The sequence below is a fragment of the Nannobrachium achirus genome, assembly GCF_963921795.1.
Source record: "Nannobrachium achirus genome assembly, chromosome: 21".
Lineage (NCBI taxonomy): Eukaryota > Metazoa > Chordata > Actinopteri > Myctophiformes > Myctophidae > Nannobrachium > Nannobrachium achirus.
Window position 1 is genome coordinate 4,146,323 of NC_137828.1, and position 7,361 is coordinate 4,153,683.

Consider the following 7,361-nt stretch of genomic DNA (forward strand, 5'->3'; position numbering starts at 1 on the left):
ATTGAATAGAACACAGTGCTTTATGTATCTCATATAACATTGAATAGAACACAGTACTTTATGTATCTCATATAACATTGAATAGAACACAGTGCTTTATGTATCTCATATAACATTGAATAGAACACAGTACTTTATGTATCTCATATAACATTGAATAGAACACAGTGCTTTATGTATCTCATATAACATTGAATAGAACACAGTGCTTTATGTATCTCATATAACATTGAATAGAACACAGTACTTTATGTATCTCATATAACATTGAATAGAACACAGTACTTTATGTATCTCATATAACATTGAATAGAACACAGTACTTTATGTATCTCATATAACATTGAATAGAACACAGTGCTTTATGTATCACATATAACATTGAATAGAACACAGTGCTTTATGTATCTCATATAACATTGAATAGAACACAGTACTTTATGTATCTCATATAACATTGAATAGAACACAGTACTTTATGTATCTCATATAACATTGAATAGAACACAGTGCTTTATGTATCTCATATAACATTGAATAGAACACAGTGCTTTATGTATCTCATATAACATTGAATAGAACACAGTACTTTATGTATCTCATATAACATTGAATAGAACACAGTACTTTATGTATCTCATATAACATTGAATAGAACACAGTGCTTTATGTATCTCATATAACATTGAATAGAACACAGTGCTTTCATGGGGAATTGTCAGTAAGAAAAGGGGAAAAAGAAAAACAATTATATGTAGCCTATATATATATATATATATATATATATATATATATACATATACATACACACAGTGTGTGTGTGTGTGTGTGTGTGTGTGTGTGTGTGTGTGTGTGTGTGTGTGTGTGTGTGTGTGTGTTTTTATTCATGGTATTTCTTACATTTGTTTGTTCGTTTGTTTGTTTAAAAATATATGAACAAAACAAACAACAAAAAAAGACACAGGAACAACTATATTTTTGAAATGTACATGTATTTTGTGGCCCACAAATGGGTCCAGACCCACAATTTGGGAAACGGTGCTCTAATATATTATCATATCAACAGACCGTGCGTGCATGTGCGTGTCTTTGACCACACACACACACGCACGCGCACACGACGTCTTCCAAGCGAGCGGACCGGAAGCAGTGGGCGGGGCTTAGGACCGGACGTCCTTAAAAGGAACACGGGAACAGCCATGTATGGTTTGAACATTCTGCGGGTGAAACGCGTCGCCACGCCGCTCTGCAGCAGGTAAATGTTTGATTCATGTTTTATATCAACATGAGACGTTTTAATCCAACAGTACTTTAACACTGTTATGAGTTAAGCTCTGGGTTTGGTTTTACACTGAGTTATTATGACAGCAACACGGACAAAACCAGGATAAACAAACACTAGTTTTCCAAATCACAATGAGTCGCCAAAAGTTGAAACGAGTGGTGGAAAACATACATTTTCTTACTTGAGTAAAAGTATCAATACTGCAATGTGGAAATACTCTGTTACAAGTAAAAGTCCGTAATTCAAAATGTACTTGAGTAAAAGTACGAAAGTATTGGCATCAAAATGTGCTTAAAGTACCAAAAGTAAAAGAACAAATGTTTGAAAATAGCAGATCTACAAGCTCACAACGTGTCAGCTTGTAGATCGGCTATTTTCAAATATCCAAGGTATAAATTAGGGCTAAAGTGGATTAATGTATGTTTTATAATATAATAATTTATGTTATAATATCTGCAAAGTAACTAGTAATTCAAGTTTTCAAATAATTGTAGTTAAAATTACAATATTTGGATCCGAGATGTAGCTGAGTAGAAGTAAAAGTAATGAAAACTCAAACTGTACTTAAAGGGATAGGCTATTCCACTTTCAACAGGGAAACAGTGGAAGGACTTCTCTCCACACACACCCATTGTAACTTCAAACTCCATTTTAACCATGATAGATTCATTAAAAACACACATTATTTTTTCTGGTGACTCATATATTACACTTTTACATTTAGACTTGATACATTTAGGAGTTAATAATAATAATAATTATTAATAATAAACCTTATTTTTATAGCGCTTTTCATATTATATAACATTGATAAAGCATTCATTAAACGCGTTTCACTTAAAAAAAAAAACTTTTGGTCATGTTATAGTCTAAACAGGCACCGAGTGCTGCACTGCGAGCTTGTAGATCTGCTATTTTTGAAAAAGTTGTGAAAATTTGTGCAAATCTTTGAACATATGTATTTTTTTTTTTACTCAAAAACTAACTTAACTCTACGACCATGCGTGAGCTACGATGGGCTGAAATCGCTTTGGGAAACTCGGCCATTATCTTTCTGCAATATATCAAATTAAATGTTGGTGTGTTTGTGTGTGTGTTGCAGGTGACCTTCTGCAGAGTGGACTTAACTTCATGCAGCCAGTTTAAAACGCTGAGTCATGGCTTTTTCTAGCTACGACTCAGGGTTTGACTCGCTGTATGGATTCTTCAACCATAAGGTCCTCCATGGACGGAGTCATCAGAGAGGCGGAACACCCGGAAATGTACGTACCTGGATTACACGCGGCGACTTATACTGTAAACTAGATTTTGTATCGATATATTTTTTATGTTGATTTACCAACACCAACCATTACCCATGCATCCAAACAGAAAAGTCCTGTCTGATTGTATTAAAACATTAAACTCACCAACATTGCAGCTGTATGGAAAAGCTTGTATTATCCTTTCTATCTGCAAAGTTGTGTTTTATAAAAATCAACCTTAGACGTTTTATGAGCTTCTTTCTGTCAAGAAATTCCGTGCCGGAGATGATGTTGAAGTGTTGGAGTTTGGAGGCGCTTGTTGTAAATCACTGGGTGGTCCTGTGTGTAGTCTGTGTACCAACTGTTTCTAAATGTCACATGATGCGGGAGGCAACGGGACGTTGCCTCATTGAAAAAGAGCGCTTCCAAACTCCAACACTCTAACACCAGTAAGACTCCCTAATCGGGAGATAAGCGGCCGTCAGGTGCAGCGTGATTTTAGGGCAAACTGTGTAGGAGCAGTGTCCAAAACTGTGTTTGAAAAAAAATGGCCTGATGGTGGCGCTATATGGGACAGATCCATGTTGATGACATGAGTGTAGACATACTGTGCTGCGATTTGCGTGATTTTAGGGCAAAATCTGTAGGAGAATTGTTCAAAAATGTGTTTGAAAAAATTGGCCTGATGGTGGCGCTATATGGGACCGATCCATGTTGATGACATGAGTGTAGAGCCAGTGTATACCGATTTGCGTGATTTTAGGGCAAAATTTGAAGGAGCACTGTCTAAAAATGTGTTTTGCAAGAATGAGCCCCAATGTGGCGCTAGAAGAGGGGCATGTGAGAATTGTTGAGGGTTGAGTAGGGGTGGGGCGGTATCAACATTTTGTTACCGCGATAACCGTCTTCCCATTTACCGCCGGTATTGCGGTAATTACCGCACCCCCGTATCTATCAATTAAAGTTCGGCGATAAGCCAAAATATTCCAATCATCTGCCCAGAATATGCCGCTCCACAGCCCCGAGTTATACATCCCCGTACAGCACAGCGGGTTTGGCTTTGAAAGGAGCAGATCTACAAGCTCACAACACGTTGCATCCACGACGCATTCTGAGCTTGTAGATCTCTGCACTGTCGGGTTACTATAGTAACGTAGGCTACAGGGGCTTTTCAGCAGTGGCGTCAGTTCAGAAAAGGCTAAGGTATGGCAACATGACTGGACACCAGTCATGTTGCCATAGAGAGACGGAGACGGGTAATCAGATCGTGTACAGTGATTAACTCACGTCTGAAATCGCAGCGATTGAGTGCTGATATATACAGGTTTTAGTGACAAGACTTGACAGAAAAGGTTATAAAATCGGCGACGGGGCACAACGGGAGAGTCGGCGCGACGCGATGGGAAAAGTAAAAGATAGTTTCATTTTCGCTTTTAGTCCACGCGGTCCGCGCTCCGCCTGTAATCCGTATGAATAAAAAACAAAATGCCACAAGGTACTACTGCCACAACACAAGGTATGTATTAACATACTTGTGTTGTGTGGATTAGTCAGAGAAAGTTTATGCTTCTCCGTGCTCAGGCTGCTGCTGTGTGTAGAGTGTGTCTCCGAGTCGAGTGACGTATGTGGCTTCCAAACCATAGACGTTCCAAACCTGTGGTACGCGGCCCAGAGCAGAGCGGCATGGAGCGCATGCGGTCCTCGCCTCTCCCCCGTTTTAAAACTCGCTTGTTTTCAATAAAAAAATAGACTATTTTGACCGCGGTAAGGACCCTGACACCGCGGTAGGCCTCGGTATACCGCGGTACGGCGGTACGGCGGTTACCGCCCCCAACCCTAGGGTTGAGGTTGTGGTTTGGCAGGCAAGGAGTGTGGGTGCAAAATTTGGCATGGATCGGGACAACGGTTGCGGAGTTATGAGCAGGGCAAACGTGTGACGTGTGACAGACGGACAGCTGGTCGAGGTTTTGATAGTAACTAATCTCCTGCACTGAGTTTTATTGACAGAAAGGAGCTCATAACATGTTTTATGGTGGGTTGCTATGAAACAAATACTTTGCAGATAGAAAGATGATAATACAAGCTTTCCGTACAGCTGCAATGTCGGGGAGTTTAACGTCGTTTAATAGTGGTTCCCAAACTTTTTATCTCAAGACCCGAAAAAGAAATTGGACATTTCTTTTTGAATGGGATGTTTTGATTATCGTGATAATATCTTAAAGAGATATTTCACTTTCAATAAAACTTTTGGTAATTTCATCGTCTTCAAAATCCTTCTTCTAAATCAGTGGTTCTCAAAGTTTTTCATGTCAAGGACCCCCAGAATTACATGTATTTGGCCGTGGACCCCACATCTCAAAATGTGTTGTTCCAGGGACCCCCCAGAAGCAAATATTTAAGTTAAAAATGTTCGCTTTTAAAGAGAGATTCAAAGAATTTTCAAAGTTTGTTTTTTCTCAAAATGGTAGATCCACAAGCTCACAGTGTGGCACTCAGTGCCATGTTGTGAGCTTGTAGATCTGCTATTTTGTAATAGTTAAAGCAGGGGTTTTCAACGTTTTCAGGCCTGTTTGACAGCACAATCATCAGTGTATTTTGGATTCATGTCAATTTGTTTTCAGATATTTAACCACTTGAACCGTCAATACTTAATAAACGTAACCTTTCACTCTGTACTAATCTGCTCTTTTCCCCCTCTACACCAAAAATAGCCGATCTGCAAGCTCACAACGCCTCGCAGCACGAGGCGTTGTGAGCTTGTAGATCAGCTATTTTTTGCTAAAGTTCTCAGAATATGGACGCTAAGGTTCAAGTGGTTAATATAAAAAAAGTGAAAAAAAAGTTTCTATCACCCAAAGATTTGGAGGACCCCTGTAATAGCCCTGTTGAAAGACCCCTTTTTTAGATTATATTTAGAGAAAATAAAAGGTGACTGTTAAATTGTTTTCATTTATTGCTTTTTATTGTTTAGCCATTTTAGCGATTTTGATTTCAGTGGTTGGGGCATGCATACAAGTGGCTAAATATGTATTTTTAGACACAATAAGCTAAATGTTGCCTTTTCTTTCTCCTGTCATTTCAGAACACAACTTCTGGCAGCCTGTGGGAGGTAGGAGATAAAGAACACCATGGAGGTATGCCGGCTGGGTGAGCTTTCTGATTCCCGCTGCTGCTGCTTGTTTAAGGAGGCTACATGCTACGTGCTACCGTACCGTGTGTCGTCATTTCACGTCGCTTGCAGCGCGTCGTTTACGAGTCGTACATTTGCAGAGTTGTGCATTTGTCATGACTGCGCGGGCGGGGTGGCGGCCATCATTAACGTCAGTCCACATCACATGCGAACTCAGTCTAGGCCCAGTCTGTGATGTGGAGGGATGTGATGCGGGTCGTCATTCACGCCGTGTCTCGTGTAGTTTCACCAGACACAGATCCGCGTCGAGTTGTGTTTGGATGGATGGATCGATGGATGGATGGATGGATGGATGGATGGATTGGTAGCATGTAGCCCACTTAACACTGTGATTACAGCCATCTATGCTGTTAGGGCAGTGGTTTTCAACCAGTGGTCCGGGGACCACCAGTGGTCCTTGAGGGGGTTCCAGGTGGTCCCCAGTTAAATGGAGAGTTTGTAACCAAATGATCTTTTAAGTCTTTCCATTTGGTTTCATTTTACGCTCTCAAGTGTTATAATATTAAACATCTACAGTGGTTCACAGAAAATTGAGTCGCCTCAGGTATCTGTAGGTACCTCTGGCCACCCACCGGTCTCTCTGGAGATGGGAGTGTCTAAAAATAGGAGGCCGTCCTTTCAGCTTATCTTCTGCAATACAGTCAAGTGACACTAGATGGCATAGCAGAGCAATTAGTTTAACTATTTTGCTGTTAATGTACAAGAAGGCTCTACAATGAGAGAATGTAGAAGCATTGCTATTTTGATCAACGGTTCCTCTCCTATGGCACCAACATACAGCAATCTAAATGATAACAACATTATCTGGGTCTGAGAGGCTAAATGTCTTTAAATGCTGGTCTGTGGCTCAAATGCTGAATAGATAATGGACATCGATGTGAAAAGGGTTGAAAACCACTGTAGGGCAGTGTGAAACTAACAGGGAATGCAAATGATGATTCTGTCATTTGCTTCCTTGGTTAGTGTGTAGTGAGTAGATTCTGCTGTTGGCCATGTTTATCTGAGGCTGTCTGGAAGAAACCTTGTCTCCATTTTTCAACCTTTGTAAATTAATGTCCTGACTTCCTTACTGCAGTTTCACACACTAAAGTAGAACACTTAGCCGATCTACAAGCTCACAGCGCATAGAACGGCATACATTTCTGAACAATTTGGTAAATTTATGTGTGTTAACGGATTAAGTTTTAATAAGAGCTTGTGTTCCAATGGATTGAATATAATTCTTAAGTTCACAAGTTCTTTTTTATTTTTCCATTTCCTGAAGTATGTTTTTGGACATACAAGGTTTCTAACCCACCTTCAGCCTTTAATTTCTGCCCTTTTCTCTTCTCTATCCTTTGCATAATAAAAGTATCACTTCTCTATCCTTTGCATAATAAAAGTATCACCTTGTCTTGAGGTTCTAAAAAAAAAAAAAAACTTCTTTCTCACCTTGCAACTTGTATTGCACCAGTTCTTCACCAGTAGGTTTTGTGTACAAATGGAACCAATTTGGTTCCATTTGTCACAATATATACAGAATGCTAGGTTGTATAATAGTGACAGGGACAGTATACATATGCTAGGTTGTGTAATATAGTGACAGGGACAGTATACGTATACTAGGTTGTTTATTTTATACAACCTAGTATATGTATACTGA